This window comes from Bufo bufo, chromosome 6, assembly GCF_905171765.1.
Source record: "Bufo bufo chromosome 6, aBufBuf1.1, whole genome shotgun sequence".
Taxonomy (NCBI): domain Eukaryota; kingdom Metazoa; phylum Chordata; class Amphibia; order Anura; family Bufonidae; genus Bufo; species Bufo bufo.
In genome coordinates, this window is record NC_053394.1 from 247698125 (window position 1) to 247710247 (window position 12123).

The 12123-nt window shown below is 45.4% G+C and overlaps 1 protein-coding gene across 3 annotated transcripts in view; it reads right to left on the reverse strand.

Annotated features, from left to right (window-relative positions):
* The window catches only part of CCSER2 (coiled-coil serine rich protein 2), a 186295-nt gene that overhangs the window by 132391 nt on the left and 41781 nt on the right, over nucleotides 1–12123 (reverse strand). The window lies entirely within an intron of this gene.

Sequence of the window (12123 nt, forward strand, 5' to 3'; positions counted from 1 at the left end):
GTTATCAGTTTATGTCCATTAACCTGACCTCTCAGTCACACATGAAGTTCAGGAAAGTGTCAGGGCTTAACTCCAATACATTTCAATAGACACACAGAGCACTATGAAAGGGCTATAAAGTGCAAAACAGCTTCAAAACCTCCTCCTGTGTGCAGAGATACTAGTCAGCTTCCTCAGGTGCCTGAATGTCAAGTTTGCCTATAAAGGCAGGAAAGATTTATCACTAATCTGGCATCCATCAGTGTAGAAAAGCTGGATTACTAATCTTGTGGGTCTGTACACTCGATCCAGATAATATCACCATTACATTATGCAAAGTAAGGCTACTTTTACACTCGCGTTTTGTCAGGAACGGATCCGTTCAGAAAATACAACCGTCTGCATCCGTTATGAACGGATCCGTTTGTATTATCTTTAACATAGCAAAGACGGATCCGTCATGATCTCGATTGAAAGTCAATGGAGGACGAATCCGTTTTCTATTGTGCCAGTTTGCGTCAGTGAAAAAGGATCCGTCCTCATTGACTTACATTGTGTGCCAGGACGTATCCGTGTATCCGTTTGGCTCAGTTTCAGACGGACACCTGCAGGCAGCGTTTTGGTGTCCGTTTCGAAAGCGGAATGGTGACTGAACGAAGCCAAACTGATGCATTCTGAGCGGATCCTTTTCCGTTCAGAATGCATTAGGGCAAAACTGATCCGTTTTGGACCGCTTGAGAGAGCCCTGAACGGATCTCACAAACGGAAAGCCAAAACGCTAGTGTGAGAGTAGACTAACTCAGTTTTCCCAAGACCCTGAAAAGCACATCTGTCTAGCTATGGCACTACATAGGAATGGGGAGCGGGATTTATTTTGATAGATTGTGTATTCTGAAGTCTATTCCAGCTCCACATGGTGGTGACCTACAGGACCCTGAAAGGCAAATCTGCCTAGCTCTAGCACTATTTAGGCAGACTTCGTATTTAGCATCTCCTCATAATGGGTTACCCAGCTTTCCCAGAGCTCTGAATGGCAAATCTGTCTAGCTATGCTACAGGATAGGATTCACTCGGCTTTTCCAGGCTCCTGCCAAGTATTCTACAATACTGGGTATTTACCGATTCAGAAAACGGCTGATCTCACAGTCTGCAGTCTGGGAAAGCTGGGTAAAAATGTCTGTGGGGCAATAATAGGTTTTATAAAATACACATAATGCTGCCCTGATACATTACGTGAATCTATCATATGGTACCAGAGCAACAGAACCTGTTGTCACCAAATGCAGCACTACAGACTTGTCACCCATAACTAGAAAAATTAGGAACTCAGCAGTCTGGGAAGGCTGGGTAACAACCTCTGCAGAGATATAATGGAGGCCACGCTTCGTACATACATTCTGTATACACTATTGGGGTCATTTATCAAACTGGTGTAAAGTAGAACTGACTTAGTTGCCAATCAGATTCCACCTTTTAATTTTGACAGCTCCTTTGGAAAACAAAAGGTGGCCTCTGATTGGTTGCTATGGGCAACTAAGAAACTTCTACTTCACACCAGTTTGATAAATGACCCCATATATCTATAAATATATTATCAGGACAGCCGTGGGTATATAGCATATATATGGTTTGCTCTCCAGCATACCTTCACGTGCTACCCAGCTTTCTGAAGCTGATGAAAGGCAAATCTGCACAATTATGCAGCGAAGGAAGGAATTATCACTGCATAACCGGGCAGATTAGCTATTCAGCTATACTACAGCTGGTACTACAGCTGGTGCTGTTACCAAATCGATTTTGTACTATTAGTAACTTGGAAATTCCTTCCAACAAAATGGCTACGCTCACTGTGTAGACAAAAATTATCCTCACTAAATCCAGTGGTCTCCTTTTCTCACGTGCACTTCCATCACAGGAGACACAGGGAGAAGACATGGCTGCAGCCCAAGAAAACTATGCATTGCACTGCTGGTTCCATTCTAGAGATAGGTGCGAGTCCCAGAGGTGGGACCCCACATATCAGACATTGGGGGCATATCCTAGCGATATGCAGTCAATGTATGAGATAGGCCAACCCCTTTAATGGATCAAGTAGTCAGTTCATATTAGCAAACAGGGGGCACAGGATTTCCGTTCTTCTGTGAGGGTCTCAGAGGTGGGACTTGCAATTATCAAGCAGTTATAGCATATCCTGTGGATAAGAATTCCCCCATAATACATAACATCAGGGCATATACAGACTAGCAGGTTACTACACCGGTTTCCAAAAGAGCGCGGAGATCAGTGTCCTGCTGCTGCTAAACATATTCAGATGCAGTCTAGGAAATACCCTGCATAACAAAATGTACTCATAAGGGAGTCTGAAGAAGTTCTTAAAGGGGTTTTCCAGGCTTTTAATAATTGATTACCTATCCTCCGGATAAGTCCATCAATATTAAGAGCCTGGAATACCCCTTTAACAACTATTACAACAGACAACTTTTACTTGATACTATTGCAAAGCAGCAGTTGGTATCGAAAAAGTGTGGTGACTTGAAGAGTGTGGCGACTGTCTCAGAAGAATCAGGAAAGTTCACAACTCATTTGCAAATATGTACCATAGTTGAGAAAGAAGGTCAATTTAGAATATAACATGTGATCCCTTACTTCTTATTCTGATAATGAATTCGGGAAGACGGGCGTTTGGCATTACACCTACCAGCTTGCAATTATCTAACTGCTCTATTAAAGTGTGTGGCCTTAATAGACACCCCCTTTCAGAATGGGCAGCACAGCCAACAGGGAAGCCTTATATGACCGGTCACCTCCTTTGGAACGGCTGCAGCAGAAACTACATAATATTGCAATGCATTGAGAAAGTTTTTAGCCCCTTTCAAATAAAAAAAATAAAAATAAATGTCCCCATCATTCTACACTCCAATGTATGGAAAAATAAAAATGTTCAAATATTGCATTGACATTATATTCAGACCCTTTACTAAGTATGTAGTTGAAGCACCTTTGGTAGCTATTATAGACTCCAATCCTCCAATCTTTTTGGGTATGATGCAGCAAGGTTTGCACACGTAGATTTGGGGATTTTCTGCCATTCTTCTCGGTCAGGTTGGATGGGGACCATGGTGGACTTCCATTTTCAGGTCCTCCAGAGATTTTCAATTGGGTTGAAGTCACAGATCTGACTGGGCCACTCAAGGACATTCACAGAGTTGTCCATAAGCCATTCCTGTGTTGCCTTGGCTGTGTTCTTAGGGTCATTGTCTTGTTGAAAGGTGAACATTCAGAACAGAATGAGGTCCAGAGAAATCTGGATCAGGCTTTCATTCAGAATATCTCTAATTTGCTCCATTCAGCTTTCCCTCAACTCTGACATATCTCCCTGCCCTAGCTACTGAAAAACACATCACAGCATGAGGCTACCACCACAATGCTTCACTGTAGGCATAGTGTGTTGGGCAGGTGATGAGCAGTGCCTGGTTTCCTCCAGACATGGTGCTCAGAATTGAGGCCAAAAAGTTCAATCTTGTTTTATTGAGACCAGAGAATCTTGTTTCTCACAGTCTGACATGGGAGAAGGAGAAGCTTATTTCAGACCACTCTGCCATAAAGTCCAAATTGGTGGAGTGTTGCAGTGATGGTTGACCTTCTGGAAGGTTCTTCCATCTGCACACAGTTATCTTTGGAGCTCAGATAAGAATGAGTTTGTTTTTTGGTCACTTACTAAGGTCCTTCTTCCCTATTTAGTTAGTTTGGTGGGGCAGCTGGTTCTAGGAAATGTCCTTGTTGTTCCAAACTTTTTTCCATTTAAGAATGATTGAGGTCACTGTGCTCTTGAGAACTTTCAATGCAGCAGACATTTTTTGTACCCTTCTCCAGATCTGCCCCTCCACGCAATCCTGTCTCAATCCAGCTCGATAGGCAGTTCTTTCGTCCTCATGGCTTGGTCTTTGCTCTGATGTCAGCTGGAAGGCTCCCAGAGCTAAATTTCAAGTGTCATAGCAAAGGGTCTGAATTCTTATGTCCATGCAAACTTTTAGTTTTTTCTTTTTAATACATTTGTTAAAATTTTAAAAATTCTGTTTTCACTTTCTAATTATAGGCTATTGAGAGCAGATTGATGGGTAAAAATCTATTTTTTTCTTTTATTTTAGCACCAAGCTGCAAAATAACAAAATGTATGAAAAGTGAACGGGTCTGAAGACTTTTGGAATGCATTATATATCCATGTAATGCATATATGACTTGAGTCTACAACAGCAGGAGACTTCATACAGGGCAACTCTCCATGCTGTCTCCGGAATAGGGCAGGGATGGCCAACCTGCGGCTCTCCAGCTGTTGTAAAACTACGATTCCCATCATGCCCTGCTGTAGGCAGTCTAGGCATGCTGGGAGTTGTAGTTTTGCAACAGCTGGAGAGCCGCAGGTTGACCATCCCTGTAATAGGGCATTATAAAACGATCCCCTTTAAGTTAAAGAGATCTAGTTGATACAAGGTCTCTTTATGTAGGGTTATTAAGAGTTCATTTATCGAGATTGAAAATTCACATGAAATGATCTGGAACTTATAGTCTGTTTGTTCTACACAAAGAGACATTTACAGAGGATTCTGTGGCTCAAACGATTATCCTAGTACAATGAACAGTTCAGCACCGGTAGCATGAAGCCCATTCAAACAAAAGCAATGATTACTTCTGCATTATTTATATAGAACATCCTAGTTAATATCACTTCAGTAATCACTATGACTACTCTACCACCAGCAGACCAACACAGACGTCTGTGGTGAGACTACCGAATCTAAATCTACAAACACACAAGATAAATGCTGGCGGATCCGGTACTGCAGCTCAACCCCATTAACTTGAATGCGCTGAGCTACTATACCGGACACAACCACAAGAACATAGATTTGGCCGTTTCCACGGTCCACTGAGCACTGATGTTCTCCTATTTCACTGATCCTAAGGATAGGACACCAATGCAACATTTTAGAAATTTGTCCAGTGGGTGAATTTTTTTTTAGAAGGGGGACCCCTGCCGCTCCTGTCCCATTACTTTCTGGTTCCCCACTGGTCTCTACTTCTTGGTGCCATCTGAACACACAGGAAACACCTGGGTATGCCTTCTCAGCATTCACTGGCCGCAGCAGTGTCCAATCTCAGCCAGTTCTTGCTGAGCAGGCATCCCCAGGCATTTCCCATGGGCCAAAAGTGGACCAGAGAGTGGAGACCAGTGGGGACCCGGTAAGCATTACCAGTAAACTCAAACCTATTTAAGTTTACTGAATGCCAAGAACTTTTGCAAGATGGCTGAATTAAACATTCAACCCAGCGCAAATGCATAGCAGACACTGTACAGGCATACAGCGTTGGTACCCTTCAAATGACTTTTATCGACGATTGTTCAGAAAGAAAGGACATAATCAGAGCTCACAACGGGTCAGTGGGCAAATACAATTGCAGCACAATATCTAAATGGTAGAATGAACACAGAACAAATCATATATTCCAAAAAATGAAAAGAAAGGAATAAATAAAAGAAAAATAACCATGTACTTAAAGATCAAAGATATTTAACAAAGGGCATGGTGGACAAGTTAAATGGATTCACTGAAGTGTGCAGTCTTCTATGTGTTGGGGAAGAAATTTCATCTGCAACTATTTCTTGCACACACCCGACAATATTCTGTATGCTCTACAATAGGTTTATTACCCAACCATCAAGACCCTACAGGTGCACAATGTAAAGAAGTCCTGGAAAAGAATGGGGCTCGTCTACTGCAGGATTCCTTCACAAAAGGTATAATCAAGGTTTCATTTGTGCCCTTGTACCAACAAGAAAAAAGATTCATTAGATGTTAATCATGACAAGAAAAGCCTTAAAAGGACGGCTCCGCCCTTTGACGTGGCTTTAAAGAGCATCTATTACAAGCTGAATACCCATTAAGTACCAACACACATAAGAGGACCTCACAGGGCTCCTAAACGGTTCACATTCAGGTTTCATTTTCTTGACAAGGCCCACATAACCATTTTTTTCAATATACGCAACATGACCAATTATGACTAGTATTAGGCTCTATTCACAACCTGTTGGGGTGTCCAAATGCTATTCTGATATTTTTGATGGCAAGACTGGCACGGTTGGCAGTGTTATTCTTGTCCCCAAGCCATCAAAGACCTTAAATAGCGCTCCCTCTCATATATATATATATATATATATAAATAAATCGTACAGAGACGCCAGTCTTCATAAATGTCCCTCAGTGAATTGCAAACCTTAAAGCGAACCTTTCACCTCATTTTCACTTTATAAACTAGCCCCAGTACCTTATAGATTATCTTCAGTGTGTTCTTATACATGTTAGTGCCGCTTTCCTGCGATGTTTATTCTTGAAAAAATCGTCTTATAAAGTTCACATTTCCAGCTCCAACAGTCACGCAACAAGTCAAGGGGGTATCCCTTCCCTCACCTCTGGCTGTACCTCCCCTGCCCTAACCCCACCTCTATGCTCTGTAATTGACAGCCGGCTCAGTCCCCGGGACAGCGCTTGTGAATCCTGCGCATGCGCCGTCCTCCTCATTCGCCGCCCGTCTTTCTTGCAGACACAAGCGCGATCCTGTAACAGAATCGCGCATGCGCCGTACGCAATGCCTGCCTGTCTGCTCTCCCTCCCGTCCGCGCGCTCCCCTATCTACAGTAACGCCCATATAGGAAGTCCGCCTTCCACACCCCGCCCCCTTTCCTTCCCGATGCGCTCCACATTGGAACACATCGGCACTACCTTCCCTGGTGCGCTCCACCCACCAGCTTACATGCTGGAACTAGCGCCTCCCAGTATACCCTGCCCTCTCATCAAACACGCCTCCTCTCCCTTGTCTGCCCAAACTCACCAGCAGACAGCGGCCCCTCAAGAGTCCACACCTCCCCCTGCTTCAATCCACGGAACGCATAGTAACAATCCTATAATAGAGTTCTAATGCGTTCCACTGTGGAACGCATCACAGTCATTTCCTGTGGATTCACAAGCGCGGTCCCGGCGACTGAGCCGGCTGTCAATTACAGAGCATAGAGGCGGGGTTAGGGCAGGGGAGGTACAGCCAGAGGTGAGGGAAGGGCTACCCCCTTGACTTGTTGCGTGACTGTTAGAGCTGGAAATGTGAACTTTATAAGACGATTTTTTCAAGAATAAACATCGCAGGAAAGCGGCACTAACATGTATAAGAACACACTGAAGATAATCTATAAGGTACTGTTGCTAGTTTATAAAGTGAAAATAAGGTGAAAGGTTCGCTTTAAAGGGGTTGTCTCACTTCAGTAAGTGGCATTTATCATGTAGAGAAAGTTAATACAAGGCACTTACTAATGTATTGTGATTGTCCATATTGCCTCCTTTTCTGGCTGGATTCATTTTTCCATCCATATTATACACTGCTCGTTTCCATGGTTACAGACCACCCTGGAATCCATCAGTGGTGGTTGTGCTTGCACACTATAGGAAAAAGCATCAGCCTCTATGGTGGCCGGGACCATGGGAGCGCACATAGGCTGGTGCTTTTTCCTATATTGCGCAAGCACAACCACCACTGATGGATTGCAGGGTGGTCTCTAACAATGGAAATTAGCAGGGTACAATGTGATACAAAAATTAATCCAGTCAGCAAAGGAAGCAATATGGACAATCACAATACATTAGTAAGTATAGTATTTCTCAGGAGATACCCCTTTGCATATCGTTTTCGACGGAGCATAGCCAATAAGTCGCCATACCATGAAGCACTTCCAGTAAGTCTCCACTCAGGGTGGGTTCCTTTAAAAGGAGTTATCCGGGAACTGATATTATTTATCGGTGAGGGTTTGACTCTGACAGTGTCACTGTACATCAGTCACATGGCCTAGCTGCAGCTCAGCCCCATTCAACTCAATGGGGCTGAGCTGTAATACCTAGCACAGACACTATACAATGTGCGGCGCTGTACTAGGAAAGCTGCCAGGACGCTGTAGCACCTGTTGGAGTTCCAGTGATTGGCAGCTTTGCTGGGACCCCGACCCATGCCAATGGGATAATGATGACCTATCATGAGGAAAGGACATAATTATCAAAATCCTGGATAACCCTTTTAAGGAAGGCCAGCAGTGATGGCCAGTTCGCATTGTTCGCCTGCGAACATATGCGGGCTGCCATCTTTTTTCACAAGTCCGGCGAGGCACAGGTAAGCCCTTACCTGTGCCTGTGCCGCGAGCTGGTCTGAAATCAAATGCGATCACCGGGAGCAGGCAGTTCTGAGAACAGCCCGATGAAGGCCCCCGGTGGCTGTTCTCGGAACTGCCTGCTCCCGCTGACCGCACTTGTTTTCAGACTGGCTCGCGCACAGGCACAGGTAAGGGCTTACCTGTGCCTCGCCGGACTTGTGAAAAAAGATAGCAGCCCGCATATGTTCGCGGGCGAACAATGCGAACTGGCCATCACTGAAGGCCAGTACCCTGCCTAAGCTCGACCTCAACCATGAAAGGTCAAGATATGAATACCCATTAACAGAGGTTGTCTAAGGTAACAAGTTTTCCCCATACTTTAATATAAAAAAATCATTATATAGTCAACTGTTTCTCCTAGGTCGTTCCCAGCACCGCCGGTTCAGTCCTCCTCCTGCTGTTTGCGCACAAGTGTGCTGGAGTCAGGGGCGTAGCTAAAGACTCAAGGGCCCTGGTGCAAGAGTTCAGCCGGGGGCCCTCCCCTTCCCTGAGTGCTTTGTGGCCAGGAAGAGGGAAGCACATAGCCTTCTTACTGCCTGAGGCAAAATTGTAAACAGCAACCCCCCTCCCCCTGAGCTAACCCCCTCCCTCCAGCCAGAGGTGTAACTTGACCACATGCATTTTCTAGAATATCGGTGTCTTCTTTTGCGGCACAAGGGTCTGCTACCTCCACACCCCCTATAGCTACGCCCCCGGCTGCTGTGATGTAGAGATATGCAGCATTTGACTGCTGAAGCCTATCACTGTCCTCAGCAGTGTACCGCACAAGACTGCTGAGCACAATGATTGTCTGCAGCAGTCACATAATATATAACTGTACATCACCCGCTCCAGCCTTGTATACAAACAGCAAGAGGACGACAGAATGGGTGGTGTAGAAAACTGTGCAGGATAAGTAGGCGAGTTATATAATTAATTTCTATTTTAAAGCATTAGGTGGCACAGGGAAAATCTGTAGTTGGACATTCCCTTCAAGATGATATGTGACATTAAGGAACTAGATTATGTAAAAATAACCACACACTAGGGCTGCAATGATTCATCGATGCAAAAAAATCCTCGATGTAGTTTCCCTGCATCGAGGATTCGTTTAAATCACGTGACCACGGAGCGCGAGTCAAGAGAAGCCTCTCACTCACCGCTCCGTGGCCTCTCGTCCGCACCGCGCTGCCAGGGCCAGGGCCTTACATGCACACATCGTCAGCGCGCTGGCTGACGCTGTGTGTGACGTCAGGTCCCGCCCAGTGCATGCCGGGAAGTGGGAAGAAGATGTGGTCCGTCTCCTGCGGACTCCGTGTCCGCGCACTGCCAGGAAAGGTAAGTATAAGTAAGCAGAGGCTGCCGGGGGGAAGGGGGTTGGGGGGCACCTGTGATTTGAAGGGGCTGATGGCGCTGGGGGACATGGATGGAAATGGCATAGAAGGGCTGATGGCGCTGGGGGACATGGCATGGAGAGGCTGATCTGATGGCACTGGGGGATAGTGGAGCTGATGGCACTGGGGGATAGTGGAGCTGATGGCACTGGGGGATAGTGGAGCTGATGGCACTGGGGGATAGTGGAGCTGATGGCACTGGGGGATAGTGGAGCTGATGGCACTGGGGGATAGTGGAGCTGATGGCACTGGGGGATAGTGGAGCTGATGGCACTGGGGGGAACGAAGGGTGTTGGGGACTGATGGCAGTGTTAAGTTTTTATAAAGGAAAACAGTCTATTAATTATTTTTTTCTTATTAGAGTACTGTATATTCCTGCGTATAAGACTACTTTTTAACACATGAAAATCTTCTCAAAAGTCGGGGGTCGTCTTATACACCGGGTATGGCGGGCGCTGCAGTGCCGGGACGCCCGAATTATCAACAGAGAGAGCCCGGGCTATTGCCTTGTATACCCAGCAGCTGAGAGCTGCGATGTAACCCACAGCATATGCCCCCCCCGCGCTGTACCTTGTATACCGCCCCCTGCTCTGTACCTTGTATGCCTCCCCCCTGCTCTGTACCTTGTATGCTCCTTGTACCGCCATCCTCCCGGCCGCTCGCATCTCGCTCCTACGCATATGCGAGATTTCATGCGGCAAGCGTGGATACACGGGATCCTCACGGCCGCTCGCATCTCGCTCCTGCGCATGTGCGAGATCTCCGTGCGTATCTAAGTGCGGCGCAGATGTGCATATGTGAATGTGAATATGAAGAATAACATAACAAAAACATGTTCAGGGTATAGGTGGCACATGTTTAGGGTCTGGGAGGCAGGGAGGGAGGACAAGGAAGGTGGTGGGATGCAGGGATGGTGGTGATACCATGGGATGGCGGTGGTACCTAGGGATGGTGGTGGGATGCAGGGATGGCAGTGGTATCTAGGGATGGTGGTGGGATGCAGGGATGGTGGTGGGATGCAGGGATGGCAGTGGTACCCAGGGATGGTGGTGGGATTCACGGATGGCAGAGGTACCCAGGGATAGTGGTGGGATGCAGTAATGTACTGCTGTGTGTTGAAAAAGGGGTAGTCTTATACGGCGAGTATATCCCAAACTCTATATTTTCAGTGTAAAAGTTGGGGGTCGTCTTATACGCCCAGTCGTCTTATACGCCGGAATATACGGTACTTGATTAGTCGTAAAAATAATTGGTAGAATAAACGATTACTGAAATAATGGTTTGCTGCAGCCCGACCACACACCAATGAATAAGTTCCTTGCACAAGTTCAAACCTCCTTGGTCGTCATAGCCTGCTTAGAAGTAGGGAAGAGATGACACATGTCCAATAACTCAGGGAGTTTCCACTGCAATCCACAATCATCGTGGAGATCTGACTCATCAACAGTCATCATGTATAGCTACCAACAAAACTAAATGACAAAGAAAAGCAATAAAAAATGGGAAACAAGGTAATAGAATAGTCTCATGTGCATCCCAAAACAGAATTCTCAGAGAAGACACACCTCTGAATAAAGCCAAGGTATATAGAAAAAAATCACTCATAGTCACTGCCTCATACCAGACTGCATTGTTAGACACGAGTACACACTCACAGGTAACATCTTACCCTATCCAACGATTAATGTACAACTGAAAACCAGACATCATATAGTACATGACAATCTCTAAAATATTTTACTGGCCCCTTATCTCACATGGATCCCAAGATCTCTCCATTCATTGCTCTGCTAAATGTATTTCGGGCTGTTCAGGGGGTGTGTCCTTTCTGCTTCAGCTATTTCCCTGTCACAGCTACCAGGACGTGACCTCTCTGCAGAAGCTCTCCTGTAAGTGTCATAACTTCTAACAGTAGATATGGCTGGTGGCAGTTTAAAGGTGGAAGTGAGCATGTGCATGCACCTAACATAACGGACAACTAAGGAAAAAAACAGAACAAACAGCAGGTGGCGCTATACAGATACTTCTTATTGAATAGCTCAATGGTTTTACAAATAAAAATTATTACATGAAGTTAAAAAACTAAATTAGATCCAGGCGTTGGTTTGAATAATGAAAAATATTTTTCAAGGGACAAACCCCTGAAGAAACTAAAACTAAAATTACCAGAAAATGTATCTATGAGTCCATTAGCACAGACAGATACACTGCCTGTATTGCAGCAGCTCTGCTCACCTGCCTTCGTCCTCCAGGGCCCGACAGCGCAGACTTAGGCTACTTTCACACTGGCGTTTTGGTTTCCGTTTGTGAGATCCGTTCAGGGATCTCACAAGCGGTCCAAAACGGATCAGTTTTGCCCTTAAAGGTACACTGTCAGGCCCAATAAGCATATTTAGCTATATATAGGCCTGCATAGGTCTTCTAATGTGTATTAAAAACATATAAGTATAAGCCTTGTCCACCTTATAAATACAGCAAACTCATGTTTGATAACCTGATGTAATCGCTCTTCTTTCTGCC